The 22,186-nt window shown below is 44.7% G+C and overlaps 1 protein-coding gene across 2 annotated transcripts in view; it reads right to left on the reverse strand.

Moving 5' to 3' along the window:
- The window catches only part of LOC142310094 (olfactory receptor 11L1-like), a 183,600-nt gene that overhangs the window by 12,942 nt on the left and 148,472 nt on the right, over positions 1–22,186 (reverse strand). For both annotated transcript variants that reach the window (XM_075347562.1, XM_075347563.1), the window contains one exon: positions 1,833–1,908. The gene's annotated coding sequence lies outside the window, so the exon portion shown is untranslated. The remainder of the gene's footprint in view (positions 1–1,832; positions 1,909–22,186) is intronic.

Consider the following 22,186-nt stretch of genomic DNA (forward strand, 5'->3'; position numbering starts at 1 on the left):
ACACTATCCACAGATTTTTACAAATCAATTTTTTTACAATTATTTTACAAACTTCTGAATGTTTTAAATCACTAAAATATAAAAAAAACTACACAAGTTTAGAATCAATGTAATCATACTGACCTGAAGAATCAAGTTACCAAGTCAATTTTACAGCACAATTAACGCTGTAAAATCAAACCCAAATATAGGCTTGCAAAATTGCAATTTTAGCACTATTTCAGCACACCTGGAAATGTTATTTTTCGGCATCATATGAAGGAAAATTGATAGATTCAATCAAAGCTACAAATAGTTCCACAAGTAGAAGCCCTCATATGGTTACAGAAAAATCATTGACAGAAAAATCAAAAATGTATTGCTTTTGGAAAAGGCATAGATAAAAAAAAATAAATGAAAAAAAATTGCTGAGTCTGGAAGATTTTAAAGGTACAGTACCTGAAAAGCAAAACATGTTAGCTGCATATAGAAAATGGACATACTTGCCATAACATGCACTGGCATAATGCTTGAGCATAACATGACTGTCGAGTTAGCATCAGTTTTAAAGGGGTTAAGGCATGTGGACACCAAATGCTCCTATACAGTATATCTACATTTGGTGCTTTGGTTGCAGCGATAATGTCACGTCGACAATAAGCATCAGTGCTGCAGCCAGTCACTGAGCTCAGATTTTGCTGATGAGCTCACTGATTGGCTGCAGCAGTGCTGCTCACTGTTAATATTAATTCACTGCGGCAGCCAAAACCCTGAGACCGAGAGTAGGTTCACACAACCGTATAAAAAAATCGATCAGTTTTATCCAGAAAAATGAAACCATATGCCTTTTTACAATAGCAGTTATTAATCATTTACAGGACCATTTACAATATCTTATGCTCCCGAGTTGTAATGTATCCAAAAAAATTGGATGCCCTACTGTGGCATCTAATTTTTTTCTCGCGCCCATAGACTTGAGTGGGTGGACCTCATCTGATTTTTGGAGGCATATCATGCATGCTGTGATTTTTTTTCATACACAGATTTGGTCAGTGAAAATATCAATCATCTGCACTGCATCATTGATTAACATTGGTCAGAGTACTGTCCATTTTTTTTCACAGATAGTACTTGGACTGAAAATACAGTCATGTACAGGAGCCCCAAGGGTCAGTACCTACTATATGTTATTTTAGGTATGCAAGAGAGTTTTCGGTTAATTCTCCTTAAAGTGGAAAACCAGTTACTGAAAATGTCCAGTCTACGTGTTGTGTAAAGAGCATCTTAGCTACTTATGTAACTGTTGCTGTAGCCTGCAGTTCACAGCTCTGATTTGTCTGGGGGGTACACAGTACTGAGGAGGCATGTCCAGTACTGAGGATGGTAGGGCTGACGTTTCTTTTCTCTGGGGTTGGAGAGCATTGCACACTTCCCTGCCCACAAACTAAGTCATCAGCATGCTGGCACTGGCCAGCATGAGGACCTACTCCTACAGTGTATGTGCATGCAGCATTCAGTAGTGAACGCTGCGTGTGCATGCTCACAGCGCACCTTGAGGTTTAAACAGCTGGTAGCCAGCAAGACAAAGCTGTTGCTTGAGCACTACTGTCCCCAGGAATCTGCCTGGTGCCCACAGAAAAGGGGTTCCCCACTCCTGGTCTAAAGCATCGAATAAAAAACTGAACACATCAGAATTTACTGTGAAATCTTAGTAATTAGAATGACCTGCAATAACTTAAAAAAAATCATGGACATATTTGTTGCAAACAAAAAAAGCACAAAACACACAAAACTAGACAAAAATCAGGCGCAAAGGCAATGATTACTTGGGGCTGTAGTGTTTAGGAACTTACAGATCATTGACCACCTTTGCAGAATCTCTTCTCAACTCACCAGGAAGGTTCTTCTTGAAGTAGATCATGAAGATTTCTATTAAATGACAGCAAGAAGACATCTTCAAATTGAATTAGGAAGTGTATTAGAAAATTCTATAGCAGTTCAAAATAAAAATAATTCAAAGTTTTATTTACTGAATCTGCAAAAGCTTTAATTAATACAGGTCTAGAGAAGAATGCTATTGTTATATAATGTGAGGCTAAATTCTGAGCAATCCTGAATCTACAAAGAATGAGCTACTTACAATGTGAATGTCAGACAGCAACAATATACCATTGTCATCATCTTTTATATTCTTTCTTCATTGCTAATGGCTGAATGTCTAGGGAGGGTTTTAGTCCCAGTACTGACAAGAAAAACTTTACTTTTAACTTCTACATATACCGGTAATTGTTAAGCAACTGACTGAAGTTGCTAATTCCACTGAAGTAAAAAAAATTCTTATATTTGCATGGATAAACTTTTTTTCTGCTTGTAAATCCATCATTTGGCCCTGTTTTCTGTATTGTCTATATAATATTGATTACTCTGTTTGGTTTATTTTCATTAAATTCCAGTGCATTTATATAAACTATAAGACCAAATTGATACACTCATTTGCAAACATTATGTGTTCCAGCTGTGTTTTCATGGATAAAACACATACCTATTATAGTTTTTAGTGCTCTTCAGTAGTAATGGGTGAGCATTAAAATGCTCGATTACTCGGTACTTGAGTTGAGCAATTTGTTATGCTTTGGTGCTCATCTCAAGTAACAAGCATAACTGAAGTCAATGGGAAATTCGAGTATTTTCTCGGTAGACCCACCTCCTTCCCCCGGGAGGTCTACGGCAACCTGAAAATCACTGAAATAGATGGAAATACCACTGAAATGGAATAGGAACAGTGTGATGCCCTGGACTAGCCAGGTAGTCACAGATAGACCTCCGCACTACACCTGTCCCCCAATAAGGTAACACCAGCCAACCATTAAAACCTAGTCACCTACCTCAGTGCTGGATGGACACACCAGTGGGCGGAGTCCAGAGGGACTGAGGCAGGAAAAACGTTAGTTAGTAGTCAGTGAGTGAGGAGTGAGACTGTTAGTGGAGTGAAGGAGAGTGGAAGCAGGCCTGTGCCCAAGTCTGCAGCAGTCTGACAGGTGCCAGGGTTGGAGCCCTGGTACCTTGGCTAGGAGGCAAACGGTGGCCTTAGCCTGCAGGAGCTGGGAAGATGGCTCAGTGGAACCATGGTGGACCGGGACAGGGTAGTGGCCTGCCGGTACCGACCCGGGGAACCAACTCAGAAACCGGAGCACACATGGGGGTACTGAGACCCTGAAACGAGGTCCAGAATCCACTGGACTGAGTCAATTAACTGACTGCGGTCTGGACTATAGGGAATATGTTGGCGCTATAGAAATAAAACTTATCATTATTATCCTTTCCCACCCAAGTCCCGACTGAAGACAAGAGCCCAACGAGGGGGATAGAAAGCTACCGCACAGGCAGGGAGATTCCACGGGCCAGTGTCTGCGGGCAAAAGGGCTCTCCCGACAGTCACAAAGCCGGGGAGCGGACTCCCGTCGCTGAAGCGGAGGCAGCCCAAATACACAACACGGTGCAGGAGAAAGGCCAAGACCACCGAACCAGGCGGGGGACCAGACGCAGCCGGCACCATCAACTTGGTTTACCAGAGACTTGTGGGTGTCAATAACAGTGAGTACAACAGTGTCCTCTGGCCGCGCATCGCCCTGCACCTCCCAGCTACCTCCAACGGTTCCCAGGGCCATCATCCCTGCCCACGGAGGGGTTAACATCTTGCTGCACTACCATCTCCCCTGGGTGCCCCGTAACTGCAGTGGTGGTGTCTACCTTCACCACATCCCGTTGGTGGCCTCACGAACTCAAGCGTGGCTCCGGCCGTGCACCTACCTCACCCCCCACCAAAAGCGCCAGCATCCCCTTTCAGAGCGAAGTGACCCCGGGTCCGGAGGCACTCGAGCCACCCACCAACGAGCCCGGACCCCAGCGGCTCGGCTGCAGCCGGGCGGTACAACAGCATGCGGAAAATGCCTGGACACTAGAGTTGAGCGCGATTCGTGGTTCGCGATTCTCCAGTTCGCGGTTCGAGTGATTTTGGGGGGTGTTCTAGTTAGAACTCGAACTCGAGCTTTTTGCTAAAAGTTCGGTAGCTCGAGTTACGTTCGAGAACGGTTCTATCACTAAATATCGACTAAAAATCGACTAAAGCTCAAGATACCAAGGACTTTCCTTGAATGATGTCCTTTTGCCGGGATCTGACCAGAGTTGAGCGATGTTCAATGTTTGCCAATTTCATGTTCGAGTGATTTTGGGGGGTGCTCGAGCAAAAAGCTCAACAGTTCGAGTTAGGTTCGAGAACGGTTCGATCAACAAAAACGTGGCTTTTCACAGTAAGGCTATGTGCACACGTTGCTATCTGCATGTGTCCTGCATCCCCAGCACAATCCCTCTCCCTTTCCTACTCACCGATCACGGGCATCTCGCTCCCCGACTGTCACAAATCTGCGGCCTCTTTTCCTCTTTAGAAAATGGCTGCCGCTTCATTAGTCAATTAGTTGTTCCGTGCTTCCCCCGCCCATCGGCACTTATGATTGGTTGCAGTCAGACACGTCCCCAAGCTGAGTGACAGCTGTCTCACTGCAACCAATCATAGCTGCTGGTTGGCGGGTCTATATCGTGCATTAAAATAAATAAATAAATTAAAAAAAAAAAAATGCGGTTTCCCCCATATTTGATACCAGCCAGGATAAAGCCGCATGGCTGGAGGCTGGTATTGTCAGGATGGAGAGTGCCACGTTATGGGGAGCCCACCACCCTAACAATATCACCCTGCAGCCGCCCAGAATTGCCGCATCCATTAGGTGCTACAGTCCTGGTACTCTAGCCAGCTCATCCCGAATGGCCCTGGTGCGGTGGCAATTGGGGTAATAATGAGTTTAATCATGGCAGGCGTCTCCCCGAGATACCTTCCATGATTAACCTGTGAGTGAAAGTAAAGAAACACACACCGCGAAAAATCCTTTATTTGGAATAAAAGACAAAAAAGCAACCCTGGTTCACCTCTTTATTAATCCCAAAAATACCCCTCCAGGTCCGAAGTAATCCACATGACAAGGTCAGCTCTGCTCTTTCGGGATGCAGTGGCTCCGTAGCAATGAAGCAGAGACTTCAGTCAGCACAACAGGCTTCAAGGTTAGAAAATCTGCCTATCTCTTTCATAAGAAGCAATAGGCTAGTGGGTAAACCGCCTGCCTAAGAAGCATAACGTTGGGAGTTCTAGTCCTGTTAAAGATTTTTTTTTTTTTTTATTTATAATTTCAAATTATAATTATTATCTATTTATAAAGTGAAAGTAAATAAACCCACAACGCGAAAAATCCTTTATTTGGAATAAAAGACGAAAAACACAGTTTCACCATTTTATTAAAATCCTCCAATACCCCTCCAGGTCCGACGTAATCCACACAACACTGTCATCTCTGCTACAGAACACGAGTCCTCCGCATGAGCTTCACATAGCTTTAAATGAATCACGTGGTCAGCTGAGACTTCCGCAAACCAGACTTCAAGACTACTAAATGTGCCTATCATTCACATTAGAAGCAATAGCTGAGTGGATTGAGTGCTCACCCAGGGAGCATAAGTTTGCGAGTTCTAGACCCGGTAAATTTATTTTTTTTATTTTTAATAAATTATATTTATAATATATTTATAAATATAATTTAATTATGCACTGAGGGGAGGAGCCGGACATCAGCTGTGAGCTCTCTCTCTATCTCTCTCCTTTCCCTCTTTTCTATCTCTCTCTCTCTCCTTTCTTTCTCTCCTTTCTCTCTCTCCTTTCTTTCTCTACTTTCTCTTCTTTCTCTACTTTCTCTTCTTTCTCTACTTTCTCTTCTTTCTCCTCTTTCTCTTCTCTCTCTTCTTTCTCTCTTTCTCTCTTTCTCTCTCTCTTCCTTCTCTCTTTCTCTTCTTTCTCTCCTTTCTCTCTCCTTTCTCTCTCTCCTTTCTCTCTCTCTCTCTCCTTTCCCTCTCTCCTTTCTTTCTCTTCTTTCTCTACTTTCTCTTCTTTCTCCTCTTTTTCTTCTCTCTCTTTCTTCTCTCTTTCTCTTCTTTCTCCTCTTTTGCTTCTTTCTCTTTCTTCTTTCTCTTTCTCTCTCTCTCTTTCTCAGACCTGGCGATGATCAGCTGATGCGGTCACCTGATGGAATCAGCTGACACTATAAGTCGAGTGGTGAGGCTGGCTTTTTACCGCCCGACCGGCTAAGCTATCAACTGATGCTGTCGGACAGGAGTCTGCACTGAAGTGTGTCGTTTGTTTTTTTGCACTGATCCATCAGCTGATTGTATAAAAGCCATTTATACAAAAGCCGTTTATACAATCAGCTGCTGTGTCATGTGAATCAGGCCCTTGAACCTGACATATCATCTGATCGCTTTGCCTTCCAGAAAACCGATCAGATGATATTGGATCCGGATTAGACGGCGCGGGACCCTTGACCCAGGATTACTGCGGAGGGGGGTTCTTTATTTCAATAAAGATGGAGTCACTAATTGTGTTGTGTTTTATTTATAATAAAAATATTTTTCTGTGTTTTGTGTTTTTTTTATCGGTACTAGAAATTCATGGTGGCCATGTCTAATATTGGCGTGCAACCATGAATTTCGGGCTTAGGGCCAGTTGATAATGTACAGCTAGCCCTAACCCCATTATTACCAGCAAGCCACCCGTCACCAGGGCAGCAGGAAGAATTGGATACAGCGCCAGATGATGGCGCTTCTATGAAAGCGCCATTTTCTGGGGCGGCTGTGGACTGCAATTCGCAGCAGAGGGGCCCAGAAAGCTCAGGCCAACCTGTGCTGTGGATTCCAATCCCCAGCTGCTTAGTTGTACCTGGCTGGACACAAAAATATGGCGAAGCCCACGTCATTTGTTTTTTAATTATTTCATGAAATAATAAAAAAAGAGCTTCCCTATATTTTTGGTTCACAGCCAGGTACAAATAGGTTGCTGGGGGTTGGGGGCAGCCCGTAGCTGCCTGCTGTACCTGGCTAGCATACAAATATATGGTTATGTGATTCCTCTATGCTGTACAACTATTGGTTATCCAAGCTGTACACATGGCATGAACTGTTCCTCTATATCCTGGAGGTGCTGGCCTGCCCTGTCTCAAGTGTTTTGACAGAGAGGGTTTTTATTGCCACTTGGGGCATAATAATTGATCAACTGAAAAAGCTGACAGGCTGACTGTTCTCAAAATGAACAAAACGACTTCTCAACCCCAGCAGATCACAGCAGTGGGATATAAACCAAAATCAAAAGTTCCTTTTATTCCTGTTGTATTCCCATGCACTGCTTTTTTTTTTTGGTTCTCCTCCTCCTACATCATATCAACAGGGTGATCACGTGGCCGTCGCTCCACATTTTTGAGGACCATCAGTTGGCCCTCACTCTCATAGTTTTTTGAGTGCCAGCAAGCAGCTCTCACTCAATTTTTAGAGGGCCAGCAGCCCGTTCTCACTCATGATTTTTGGTAGGTCTCCGCAGCCGTCTGCAGCCCCTGGAAATGGCACATTGTTTCTTAGCGCCATTTCCAGGCACTTTACCTGGCTCATCCAGTGGCCGTGATGGTGGTGGCATGCTGGGTAATAAAGGAGTTAATAACAGCTTTCTATTCTCAGCTGGTACTAAGCCTGAAATTCATGGTGTCATGCCAAATTAGACATGGCCACCATGAATTTCTAGTAAACTGTAAAAAGAAAAACACAATTTTTTTATTAGAAATAAAACAAAAAAATATTTAGAGACTCCATTTTTATTATAATAAAATCCTTTGTCCAACGTAGTCCACAGGAAGAGCAATGTCAGCTGTGCTTCATCGCTCTGTACAGACAAACATCTATACAGAGCGCGAAGCAGGCTGACCCTGACAGTCAAAGTTCAATCCATGGCTAAGCCATGGACTTGGGTGAGCCCTGACATCACTGCGGACACAGCCAAAAACAGCCGAAGATTGCCGAGTGACAAGCAGTGCAGTGAATACCACTGGAAGTTAAAGATTGGACCCGGAAGCAGAAGCAGTTGGGAGACAGCGGCTGAGTGTGCCTGCAGGGCACGTCGCAGGAGCCATAAGTATAATGACAATGTTTATTATTAACTATATTCTTTATTTTACAGACCCCACCACCCTATCCCATAACTGTAAAGACCAAGTTCGGGGTTCAGATGCAAGTTCGTGTTATCTCAAAACTCGAACTTTACAAAAAGTTTGGACAATTCTCCTGAACACGAAAATCAGGGGGTTCGCCCATCACTAATCATGAACTGTTTTACTTATGAACAGGTAACAAGCTTGTAGATTACAGACATTTTCACAAGGGTCAACAGCTTAAATAGAAGTACTTGGTATAAACATTAACTTTGGGTTTGCATGTGGCAATTTTCTCAGAAGTTTCAATATTACTCTACCACAGTCACTGTGGCTTTAGCCCCTCTCTCAGTCACTCAGTCTCAGTTTCCTGACAACATATGCTATGACTTATTGAGAGTGACACAGTGACTCTGATGAAATAATAGTGAAGCTGCTGTAAAGATTGTCAGCAGGCTAGAAAACGTGTTGCTCTAAGGCCGGTTTCAGACGTCCGTGTTTAATCAGGTACCAGTCACACGCATGGTTATAGTAATACGTGTGTCACGCGTGTTTCACACGTGTGACATCCGTGTTTGCATACATGTGACAGGTACAGAAGAAAACACGGGTCTGTGAAATAAAAAGATTTTCGATATTTACCTGCTGTCTCCGGCCTTGCTGCCTACCGCTCATGACCGCCACTCATTATATTTATCGATTATTCCCCGCACTCAGGACTAGGAAGCCGGAGCATTGCGGGGACAGCGCTGGGTACAGCACTGCCAAGGACAGCACCGCTGGGACAGGTAAGTATTCTGCAAGCACAGTGACATCTGGGAGGTCATTGGAGTTCCCAATGAACTCTGATGACATCCTGATGACCCACGCGACACCCATGCGACACCCGCGCTACAGCTTCACGGATTCATCAGAGTTAATTGGAAACTGTGATGAGTCCCCGATGCTGTCCCCGTGATACTCCGGCTTCCAGGTTCTCACTACACACACAGATACACACACACACACACACTACACGTATGCACTGAGCACATATACACACATATGTATACACACATAGCACACATACATGTATACACTGAACACACACACACACACACTGCTGCATACTCACCGAGCGATGCGGTCCCCAGCATTGAAGTACCCAGCGCTGCTCCAAGTTCCAGCTCCACAGGGCACTGAATATTCAGTGAGTATAATGAGCGGGGGTCAGGAGCGGAAGGCAGCAGAGCCGGAGACAGCACTGCTGGATACAGATAAATATAGAAAAACTTTTTATTAAAAAAACCCTTGTTTTCTCCGGTATGTGTCACACTGATGTCACACGGATCACGTCCGTGTGCGATCCATGTGACACCTGTGCTGCTGGAGAAAAAATGGACATACCTATGTGTGTGCTTGCGGGGTCATGAGAGGTCACACAGTCCGTGTGAAAATACAGACGTGTGAGTAACAGCAAATAATAACATGGGTATGTGTGGCATCTGTGTTAAATACGGATGTCACACGTACCTGAAACACGGTCGTGTGAAACCATCCTAAGGGCTCTTTCACACGTCCATGAAAAACCACGCCCGTTTTTCACGGACGTGTCAGAGGTGCGTTTTGCCCTCAGTGAGCCGTATTTATAGCCTACATGTGTTCCTCGTGTGTTATCCGTGATAACACACGGAGAACGGAAACATTATGCTCACCTGTCCCTGGCGTCGCTGTCCGTGGTGCTTATCTTCGGTCTCTGGTCCTGCCGACTCCCCGCTGCTGCAGCTTCCGGCCGCAGTGAAGTGAATGTTCAATGAGCATAATGAGCGGCGGTCGGAAGCAAGTGACAGCAGCGGCAGAGACAGGAGGGCTGGAGAAGGTGAGTAAAGTTTTTTTTTTTTTTTTCTCAAACTTGTGTGTTTTCTCTGTTTTTCCTACGTGTGGTCCGTTTGCGTTCCGTGTGACACCCGTGATGCCGGAGAAAAACTGACATGTTGACGTATGGAGCACACGGCCACACGTATGCTCCACACGTACACACGGTCCATGGCAGAACACGCACGTGAGCGCAGACCCATTGATTTTAATGGGTCTACGTGTGCCCGTGTCTCCGGTACATGAGGAAAAGGATCAAACACTTTCCAGAGACAAGGACTTGTGAAAGAGGGCTAAGACAGTGTTCTCAAAATCAGCTTGGTATATGGATCACACATAGAAAACATTTGAATTTGGGAAGCCTCAGTCTTTGCAGGACAAAGTGACATTTTTATTGATACTACAGTATATTTTTTTCTATACACCTTTTGATCACTTTTTTAGAACCTTTTTCGCTCATTTATTATGATTTCTTAAAATGGCTTTCATTGATTGCGTTATGGTACAGTTTTATAGCTTGGGTCATTACGGATGTGGTGATAAGAAACCTGCACTTTTTTTGTTTATCTTGGTTTATACCTAAAACAGAATTTTTAGAAGTAAAAAAAAGTCATGCTATATTTAGTTTTTTTTTTCTATTGTATTCGTAAGTAATATCCTCTTACAATTTGCAACATATAGTAATTTTGACCAACATCTTGTAGTAATGTGCTCCATCCTGGTGCCTATCTTGTAATTATGCCCCCATCATAGTCCTCACTTTGTAGTAATGTCCCCATCCTGGTCTACTTCTTGTAATACTGTGCCCCATACTGGTCTCATTCCTGTAGTAATGTGTCCAAGTCCCCATCCTAATCCTCTTTTTGTAATAATGTGCTCCATCCTGGTTCTCATCTTGTAGTAATGTGCCCCATCATGGTCCTTATTTTGAAGTAATGCCCCATCATGGTCCCCTCCTTTTAGTAATGTGCCCATTCTTGTCCCCATCTGGTATTAATGTCCCCTTCCTTGTCTCCTTCTTATAGCAATGTCCCCATCCTGGTCCTCTTCTTTTAGTAATGCCCCATCATGGCCCCCTTCTTGTAATAATGTGCCCATCCTAGATTTCATCTTGTAGTAATGTTCCCATCCTAGTCCTCAGCTTGTAGTGATGTCCCCATCCTGGTTTCCTTCTTGTGGTCATGTGCACATCCTGGTCCATTCTTGTAGTAATTTCCCCATCTTGATCTCCTTCTTGTACTAATGTGCACCATCTTGCAGTAATGTGCCCCATCCTGGTTCCCTGGTGGACTCACTTGGTTAGGGTACAGCTTTTTCTTCAACTTTGCCCATAAGTATTCAATTGGGTTGAGGTCTGGAGACTGTGGAGGCCAACCCAGCATCTTGACTTGATTATCATAGAATAATTTCTTCTCTAGTTTCAACAAATAATTTGGGTCATTGTCCTGCTGGAACACTATGTCGTCCTTTTCATACCCATAGTACTCGAGTATATGAAGTAATTCATCTTGCAGGATAATCACATATAGCTCAGCATTGAGACCACCATGAATCCTGGTCAAGCATCCTATGCCTTTGGCTGAGAAACACCCCTATATCATCAGGCTTCCTCCACCAAACTTAAAGAGAACAAACCAGCAGGATTTTCATATCTAAACTAAAGCCAGTGCTATATTAGTCTAGGATAATAAATGTAAGCATACCTTTTGTTCTGAGATTGGAGATTATTTTTCATAAATATAGGCAAGTAAAGTTACAGAAATGCACTGTTATTTGATTGATAGCAGATATAGAATATAAAATAGATAGGTTGGGTTTTGCAATCTATTCTTACACGTGTCTGCCTGTCTAGCTTTGGTAGATGCTAGACTGTATGGGCTCCTTCCAGGTATGAGTCATTGCTGTTACGTGATCGGGGCATGTTTGAAATACAGGCCATACAGTCAAACATCTACCAAGGCCTGGGAGGCAGACAGGTGTGGGAATAGATAGCAACCCACCTATAAGATATTCTGTAGGTAGTATCAATCAAATAGAAGTGCATTGCTGGAACTTTACTTGCACATATTTCTTAAAAAAAATAGACTCGCTTCGGGGCTATGGGGTACTTGGTCCCGGGCCGTATATTTACGAGGACAGTTAACTGGATGACTGTTACCCAGTTCCGTGACCCTGGGGGTCGCTTGGAAGGGGTTATATACAGGGGAATAGTAATAAAGGTTTTGTCGTGACGAAACTGGCAGGTTGCGGCTAGGTAGATGGAGCCACCGCTGCACAGTCTCTCACCGCTGGGGCTAATGTTAATGGCAGCTTGGATGTTGGGCCCTCTGCAAATAGGGCCAGGCCCCAAGGGGTAGGTGATGGAGTTAGGAGTGGAAACAAAGTAGGCCACACAAGGGATTGCAGTGTAACTGGTTTCTTTACTCACAGCATTGTTATGGCTTGCGATCCGAAGAAAGCTGGTCCTCACCACTGATCCCCTTAGCCCCACTGCCGGTGTGGTAACCTGGTGTCTTCTTTCCACTGCACCTGTCTCTAGTTGGTGGGTCCCCGTGGTTTGGAGCGTCTGGGGTCCCCTCCTGGTAGTCTCTTGGTCTTTAGTCAGTATGGCGGGCCCCCTGTAGGGTCGGTGTTTTGTTCCGGTCCCTGATTCTCCCGTCACTGTTGGTGCAAGCGGAGTTTATGGTCAGTGAGGTCCTGGATGGTTCCCTCAATGAGCAGATTTTATCAGGTCTGCCTGGAGCGTTTGCCTGACCTAGGGCTCTGAACCCCGTTGGTGCTATGGTTCCGAGAGTACTCCACCGTACTCCTTTGGCAACCACACGCCTGCGCCTGACAGGTCACTGTTACACACTCCCATCAGTACAGTTACGTCTGTCTCCTTTCACTTCCACTTACTGACTGTCTGACCCCCTCCTCCCTGGATATCGTCTAGTGGGCTCCACCCCTAGGTGGCCATCCATTGGGTCCAACCCTAGTCTGTCACCAGTCCTTGGGGAATGGAAAAACAGGGATTATATCTGTGTTTTGGTGTTACCGGCACTGGTCTTCTGGGTCCCTGGGGGTAGGCCCTGCATCTTTGACAGGATGCAGTTCCTTGTAGCTCCTGATGGCTTCAGGGGCGCTACAAATCCTCCAATCTCAGAACAGTAGTTATACTTACATTCAGCATCCTAGCGCCAGTATAGCACTGGTTTTACTTTCCATATGAAAATCATGCTGGTTGGATCTCATTAACAGTTCTTTCCATTTCTCAATCTATTAGCCCTTTTTTCCTTTGTTTCTTACAGACCTAGTTGCACTAATCAAAGTCTAGTCTATTGACTTTTCTCTCATCACTCAAAATCACCAGATTCCAATTTTTAACAGTCCACTTTTTGAACTTCTTTACAAACGCGAGCCACCGCTTCTTATATTAATATTGAAATCGAGGCTTCTTCGCTTTTTTTCATGCTACCATTTCAGACTTGTGTAACATGCATTTGTGACGCCCTGGCCTATCAGGTCATCAAAGGGTATTGTGCAATCTGCCCTTCTGTACAATATCCACCTCCTCCTTGGTTACGGGTCCCTGACCTTTGGTGTTGCCAAGAACAAGCTAATCAAAATCCTAGGAACACTCTGCACCACACCCACCAGACACACCAGTGCCTAACCTGAAGGGAATAGGGTCGCCCACTTGGGGGGTTGGTTAAGGGGAGGTCAGGAGTGTCAGGAGACAGGGACTCCTCGAGAGGAGAGATCAGGAGCTGGGCTCCTTGAGACTACTAGGTGGCAGACGTTGGTCTGGGCCTGGTAGGAGCTGGACTCCGGTCGCAGGGGATCGTGACAAGGGGCACGGACTGTCGAGGAGGACAGCCGGCGGCCTTGTGCCATCACCGAGCAGGGGCCAGGGCACGACTGTTTACATGGACCCTAGGTCAGGAAGGAGCTTCAGGCGTCCTGACAATTTTCCCGACGAGGACGGAGCCTTCAAGATCGGTTCTCCACCCGCTCCAAAATCGGGGTACTAGCATAACGAGGGGGATAGGATATTCCCAATACACAGTCCAGAAGCGTGAACCCTAAGAGCAAGCTCACCCAGTTAGGCATACTGGTGAGTGGGACCCGATTAGTTTCAGGCTAAAGGGACCAACTAGAAGACTAGGTGCCAAGGCAAAGGTCACAGACTAACAGGCAACACCAAAGGGCACGGGATCCAGGCATGCTCCCTCCAAGCGGCAGCAGTGTCCAGAACTTTGGTTTACCACAGTTGTCGTGTCAGCGTTATTGGACTGAGTGAGTATGCAAGTGACCCTTACCGTCCCAACGACACCTCGCCGTCACCATCACCGAGTCCCGGGGCATTCCACCTACCCGTGGAGGGGTTAAACACCTAGCTGCCCACACCATCGCCACCAGGTACTCCCAATCGCAGCGGTGGTACTCTATCTTACCACGCACCACGGGTGGCGTCACAAACTTCAACCATACTTTCCCATGTAAATACTCCCCCTTTATTCCGAGTGGCCGCGCGACCCCGACCCCCGGGTCTGGAGACCCTTCAAGCCACTGCGGATCCAGATCTGAGCAGCCTGGCTGCTGACGCGGGGGCGGCACACATTCACGCTGCTTGCATGTAAATCTGTTATCTCACTATTATGAAGCATATGAGCCACTTTCACTGCCAAGTTGCCAGAACTGATAGACCTTTTGAGGAGCCAACTTGTTGACTTTTGATATTTTGCCTGGATGTCCACCTCTTGCCTTTTGAATGGATTGACGGACTTTATTTCGTATTCTTCAAACTGTCATGGAACTGACATGATGCAGTTTGTCAATTTTCTTGGCTGACAGACTGCTGGAACATGACAAGAATATGCATAACTAGTCATATGCTAAATACTTGCAAGTCCGATTTATGTATCAGATAGCCAAAATGATTGTCTATAAAATGAAGGTAGTCTCACGCTCAAATCTGTAGTGGATGGTGAGATATGGAGCCTGAAAGTCAAAAGTTCAAAACATTGTTACCCTTTTGCTTGACACTGTATATTCACCAACTGATCTGAGTTGTGCAAATACATCCAACATTGTTTTTTATGTGCTCGTATATAGAATTTCTTTGCTGCGTTTCATTTTGCACAATTTCCTTATCTGAAATAACTGATTCTTTCATACAGCTAATGCAAATCATCCCACGTGATTTTAGCAGTGTCTGCTTTACTTCTCTAAGTCCTCATTATTAATCTGTGGTTTCCCTGTGGTAATAAACTCTTACAAGTCATATCAATACAATAACATTTCCACTTTAAAGGCAATGTATTAAAAGAAAATTATCTACCGTGTTTCCACAAAAATAAGACAGTCTTTGATTACTTTTTTCGTTCCCACTGCAGATCCTCCATGCGTTCCACCGCAGTTCTACGTGTTTCACTGCACTGCATCCTAGGTCCCCCTGCTGGCCAGAAGCAATCGGTATCACCGGATGTGGTTAGTTGGTGCGATCTGATGTGTTATTGTGTGTGCAATGTGATGCGTGTGGATGTCCAATGTGATGCGTGTGGATGTGCAATGTGATGCGTGTGGGTGTGCAATGGTATGCGTGTGGGTGTGCAATGGGATGCGTGTGGGTGTGCAATGTGATGTGAGTGGGTGTGCAATGTGATGCGTGTGGGTGTGCAATGTGATGTGAGTGGGTGTGTGATGTGTGTGGGTGTGTGATGTGTGTGGGTGTGCAATGTGATGCGTGTAGGTGTGCAATGTGATGTGAGTGGGTGTGAGATGTGTGTGGGTGTGCAATGTGATGTGTGTGGGTGTGCAATGGGATGCGTGTGGGTGTGCAATGGGATACGTGTGGGTGTGCAATGGGATGTATGTGGGTGTGCAATGAGATGCGTGTGAGTGTGCAATGTGATGCGTGTGGGTGTGTGATGTGTGTGATGTGTGTGGGTGTGCAATGTGATGTGTGTGGGTGTGCAATGTGATGCGTGTGGGTGTGCAATGTGATGTGTGTGGGTGTGCGTTCCACCGCAAGTCCTTGATGCATTCCATTGTAGGTCCTCTCGTACTCTGGTGAGTATGATTGCCGGCTCTTCTGTCTTCTTTCTTTTCTCTTTTGGGGGTGTCTTCTTTCTATAATCAAGTGTCCTGCAGTATTGTTTAACATTTTTAGCTGCATGGACACTTTATTAGGACTTACAGTATATTTATATCCAAAAAAACTGACCCACACATCCAACAAATGTGAACAGGTACTAGCCTAAAAAACATAGTAACTATAAAATGCATACTGCTGCACACTGAAAAACCAAAAATGTACAAGGGAAAATATGGCACTGCATTACTTCAAAAGAGAGATATTTAGTTTATGTATTGGCCAATGCATGTAAGCCCAGAAACCAACAACAAGGTATATCTCTGTAATCCAGGAACCTAAAGCGGGCTTTACACGCTGCAAGGTATTTTACGATGTGTCGGCGGGGTCACGTCGTAAGTGACGCACATCCGGCATCGTAAGGTACATTGCAGTGTGTGACAGGTACGTGCGATTGCGATTGAACGGTAAAATGTTCATCGCACGCACGTCGTTCATTCCTCATGGATTGAACATCAGATTGTTCATCGTACCCGGGGTAGCACACATTGCAGTGTGTGATACCCCGGGAACGATGAACAGATCTTACCTGCGTCCTGCGGCTCCTGGCCGGTAATGCAGAAGGAAGGAGGTGGGCGGGATGTTTACGTCCCGCTCAGCTCCGCCCCTCCACATCTATTGGCCACCTGCCGTTTGACGTCAATGTGACGCCGTACGTCCCTCCCACTACAGGAAGTGGACGTTCACCGCCCACATCGAGGTCGTATGGAAGGTAAGTATGTGTGACGGGGGTTAATTGTTTGTGCGGCACGTTCAACAAATTGAACGTGCTGCACATACGATGGGGGCGTTGCGTATGCGAAATTGCAACGTGTAAAGCTGGCTTTACTTAAATGCAACTATCTAGGTTAAAATCATCCATGTCTGGGGAAAATGCCACTATTTGGACTACAAACCTCCATGTATGGGCAGCTACGCTCCTGCTACAATGGTTATGAACACAGCCAGGTCTTAAGGGTACTTTACATGCTGCGACATCGCTAGCGATCTCATTAGCGATGTGAAATTCTACAGCGCAGGTGCGATCTTTTGGATCGCACATAGGTCATTTTACACAAAAGATCGCACTTGCGATCTAGAATTTCACATCGCTAATGAGATCGCTAGCGATGTCGCAGTGTGTAAAGTACCCTTTAGGGCGGAGTGCTCAGTCAGAGAGAGACTCATTACAAATATCCAAAAAACTGACCCGCACATCCAACAAATGTGAACAGGTGCTAGTCGAAAAAACATAGTAACTATAACATACATACTGCTGCACACTGAAAAGTCAATTATAGCAGGAGCCTAGCTGCCCATACATGGAGGTTTGTAGTCCAAATAGTGGCATTTTGCCCAGACACGGATATTTTAACCTAGATAGTGGCATTTAAGTTAGGTTCCCGGATTACAGAGATATACCTTGCCGTTGGTCTCCGGGCTTACATGCATTGGCCAATACATAAACTAAATATCTCTTTTGCAGTAATGCAGTGCCATATTTTCTGATGAACACAATTTGTATTTTAATTATTTATTAATTTTTCATGTCAATCAACAAACAATTCCCTTTTTGTACTTGTATATATGAATCGCTTTCTACTGAATCTTTTTTATGGAGTAAGCTAGCTAAAAAAATATTGCTACATTATACTGATGATGCTACATGTTCCTGGTAAAATAAATTACAAAAATTCAACACAGAAGCTACAGCAAAGGAGAATGGGCGGACAATATCAGAAATCATTTATCTATTTCCACCTATTGTGAACACTAAGGGCTTGTGCGCTTGTTGCGTAATTACTTTACATGCATTTATGCTGCGTATTGCACTGCAGCGTAAATGCATGCATCCTGCGTGCCCAGCACAATCTATGTAGATTGTGCATGATATATGCGCACGTTGCATTTTTTGAACGCAGCGATTTGGGTGCTAAAATTTTGAACCAAATCCGTGCGTACATAAAAGCAGCATGCCAATGAATTTGTGCGCTTTGGATGCAGCTCCCACTCTGTCTATGGTGGGAGCAGCAGCCATAGCGCATGAAATCGGCAGTTATTCTGCTAAAACACTGCATCTATTACGCAGAGTTTTTGCAGCGATTTGACGTGCACATGTGCTGTCAAATCGCTGCAGAAATTTCAGAAGGTACATGCGAACATAGCCTAACAGGACTGGACATACATTGGTGCAACCTGTACAGCCACACAATGGCCCGATAGGTGAGCGAGCCCATGACCACCTCCAAAGCAGGAGGAATTGTGCATTATGAGGAGCTATTGGACTGTAAAGGGCCCTGTTGAAGTAGTTGCCACTTCAATTAAAACTTTCTGGGATTCAGTTTATGGTGCCGGTGAGAATTAAAGAAATACATAGGCATGTGATTTTCAAAGCTCTGCAAATGACTTTTAATGAGCATCAGGTTATTATAGAAGGCATATCATGCTAAAATCTAGGCGTTCCTCACAGGATAGCAAATAGTAGAATACATAAATGCATAAAAAATAAAAACACTCCCAGCATCCACCCATCTAAGCCACATCTGCTGAACAAGTCTTTGTTACAAAAATGGAATCCCACACACTATGGCCTCTTTCACACGTCCGTAAAAAACACGCACATTTTTCACGGACGTGTCAAAGGTGCGTATTGCCCTCCGTGTGCCGTGTTTATGGCACACGTGTGTTCTCCGTGTGTTATCCATGATAAAACACGGAGAACTGGAACTTTCTGCTCACCTGTCCCTGGCAATGCTGTCCGTGGTGCTGATCTTGGGTCTCCGGTCCTGCCGACTCCCCGCTGCTGCTGCTGCTTCCAGCCCGCAGTGGAGTGAATATGCGATGAGCATAATGAGCGGGGGTCGGAAGCAAGTGACAGCAGCGGCAGAGACAGCAGCGCTGGAGAAGGCGAGTATAGAAATTCTTTTTATTTCACAGGCACGTGTGTTTTCTCCGGTGCGTGTCACACGGATCACATCTGACTGGTCCGTGTGCGGTCCGTGTAACACCCGTGATGCCAGAGAAAAACAGACATGTCTACGTGTGGAGTATGTGTCGCCCCAGGGATGTCGCTCCAGCTTCAGGGACGCCACAGGGTCTTCTTCTGTATATGGCAGACAGGTATGTCAGATTTTGTATGTGTCGTGATGCCACTCACGGCTTGCGGTCAGGGATATATATGACCGCCACTGCAGATTTTATGAGCGTCTGGGGCTAATGGAGTCTGCAGTCAGTTGGTATTACCTCCCGTGAGTGAGGCAGGCCCCAGGGGCTCAGGTGCGTAGATAACGGGTCCCAGAATAACTAAGGCAGAGTCCAAAAGTCATTTAACTGGTTTTTACTCACTTTGTTGTTATGGTGAGCTGACCCGGGCGTTGCTGTGATGAACCAGGTAGGACCAGGGTCTCCTTCGGGCCAGTCTGAGGGTAACAGGTTAGCTCGCCTTCCTAGCACTTCTGTGTTCGGATAACCCCCTGACCTGAAGTACCATGGGGGTCTATCCAGGGAGTCGCTATTACCTTTTCTCCCCTTTTTGGACCGTTTGCCGGCAGCGTGGACCAGGTGAGATGGCTTCTGGCTCTGTCTCCTTATGGGTCCCTGCGTTGCTGCTGAGGCTTGGACTCTGTCAGGTTGGTGAGGTACTTGTAGTTCCCCTCACCGGCATGTTTAGCAGATAGTTACGCTGGAGTCTGCTCTAGGGACCTGTACCCCGTACGTGCCTAGTCACCAAGAGCACCTCTTTCTCTGACTCCTCGGTGAACGTTCTCCCCCGCCAACTGTCACTACACCGCGCAGGGTCTGTCTAGTGGCAGCTCGCGAGTCTGCCTCGTGACTGTCGCGTTCCACTACCAGACTGGCTCTCCTCTCTTTCCTTACAACCTCTACACTTTAGCTCCCAGCCCCTACGCTCCACCTCTTGATGAGATTTGAAAGCTAGCCCTCCTCTGGAGACTACCCAAGGGTCCCCTCTAAAGGTGTGGGAGACCTGGTTGCTATGTGTCTGTGTGTACACACCTCATTCTGGCCTTTAGGATTACCTGGAAGTACTGTCCCAGCATGGGTGCAGTACTCAGTGGTGCCTGACCAGGTCAGGGGCGCCACAAGTACACAGACACAGGTATGCTCCACACGGTCCATGGCAAAACAAGCATGTGTGCGCAGACCCATTGATTTTAATGGGTCTACGTGTGCCCGTGACTCCGGTACGTGAGGAAACGGACCAAACACGTAAAACACGTACCGGAAACACGGACGTGTGAAGAAGGCCTAAGAACTGGTTTTAGCAGGTTTGAAAATTTTAACTCCTTCCTTACTTTAACAGGCCCATATAATTTTCTTGTACAGGGTCCCATTTCTGTCTCTGTCCGCCAGTGCACCCTAATATTCATCACACCCCATTTGAATTGTGTTTGGGGTTCATTGATTTAACATAAAGATTGAATATGAGTGTCTAATCTTTGTGGCAACTTTTTTTGGTGTTTTAGGCACTCATGTACCTCATGTACTTTCCCTGATGGCAGCACTAAGCCATGTACTGCAAAGGCAGATATTCTCTAAGAAACTACACAGAGTAATTTTATTTTGCTTATGTGCAATGCAAAATAAACACTTTATCCCTAGTACTATTTAATAAGAATTAAATGTTAAAATTCACATATGAGCAATTATTTTATCTTAATTTCTCATGTGATCAGTTATATGTGTCCCAATGGTGTGCTCTTTGTAGTGAGGTATTTTTAGAAATACAATTTAATTCCCTGATGCATTTATGTCTTTATGGAATTATCAGCTACCAAACTGTAAGCCAATGGAGACTATATAATCAGCCTCAAATGTATCAGACAGAGAACATGATTTCTGCATATCCATCAATGTGTATCATCAAACGCCTAAATATTTACAAAAACTGTAAATGTGGTTACCATAGTCTTGGTAAGTAAATTGATAAGTGATTACATAGTACACTAAATTGATTTATATACTAAGTAAGTACAGATAGATTAGATGGATAGATAGCTTTTTTTATTCTTATTTTTTATAAATTTTAACCATTTTTGTAGCCATACTGTTGATTACAATTCTACTATTTTCATGTGATTTTGCATTTTCATCAATGCTGTCAAAAGAATGGATTTGCATAAGACCTCATCCTCAAAATACATATAGGACACACACATTTACTAGAGTAATTTACAGTATAGTTTCTTACATTTTCTGACATTTTGTTCACCTTTCTCTTATTCAGACTAAAATGTTCTCAAACTAAAATTGATTATTTTTAGGTCCACTCCTAAAATAAAGTTTGCAATATACTTACCTGTTTCTCTCCTGCTTCCACTGCTATTTTCTTTGGCCACCTCAACACTATTGGTATTCTATGCAGGGTGGATAAAAATCAATGTTTTTTTTTTAAAAAATCGGATTTTTTTTATTTAAATCGGATTTTTTTCATTTAAATCGGATTTTTTTCAATAAACTGCTTTTTGAGGAAAATATTTTACCATCCAAAGGTTCTTCCATCATGAGATAAAGCTGAGTTGTTTAACTCAGTAGAATAAAGGCTGTATATGTGTAACATTCACAATGCCATGCTCTTCCAGAGGTTTCTGTAGGATTAGTGGGCAGCTTCTCTCCTTTATTATCACAGACGCTCGCTTTACTTACGCAGTTCTCAAAACTGAATTTGACTCCGCAGAGGTCCTAGCCTCTTCTTCACGGCAAAAATATTACAACATGAACAGAGTTGAGAAAAAGACCTTAATCCTATTGTTCTACAAACCTATGAATACAGAATCAACCCCTTCAGTGCCAAGTCCAAGAAGTTAGACAATATGTTTCTTGTTTGGAGTGGAATAGATCTGCACAACACAAGAAGAATGTGAATCTAAGTGTGAGGAGGAGGAAGGGCAAGCAGACAAGAAAATGAAAGTGAAACTTTGAGTACAATACTGCAGCATAGCCACAGACAGACAAGTCTGGATCTGTTTGTGTGTATGATCTGAGGTTTATTACATTCTTTCCTTATAATGGCAGCAGGCCATAAAAGAGACCCAGTTTGGGAATATTTTAATGAAGCTCCTTCGCCTATCGGTAAGGCAGGCATGCGTGCAAAATGCAAACGATGCAACAAAGAGATGCAAGGCCTGGTGGCGCGAATGAGGCAACATCA

Source organism: Anomaloglossus baeobatrachus, chromosome 5 (genome assembly GCF_048569485.1).
Source record: "Anomaloglossus baeobatrachus isolate aAnoBae1 chromosome 5, aAnoBae1.hap1, whole genome shotgun sequence".
Taxonomy (NCBI): Eukaryota; Metazoa; Chordata; class Amphibia; order Anura; family Aromobatidae; genus Anomaloglossus; species Anomaloglossus baeobatrachus.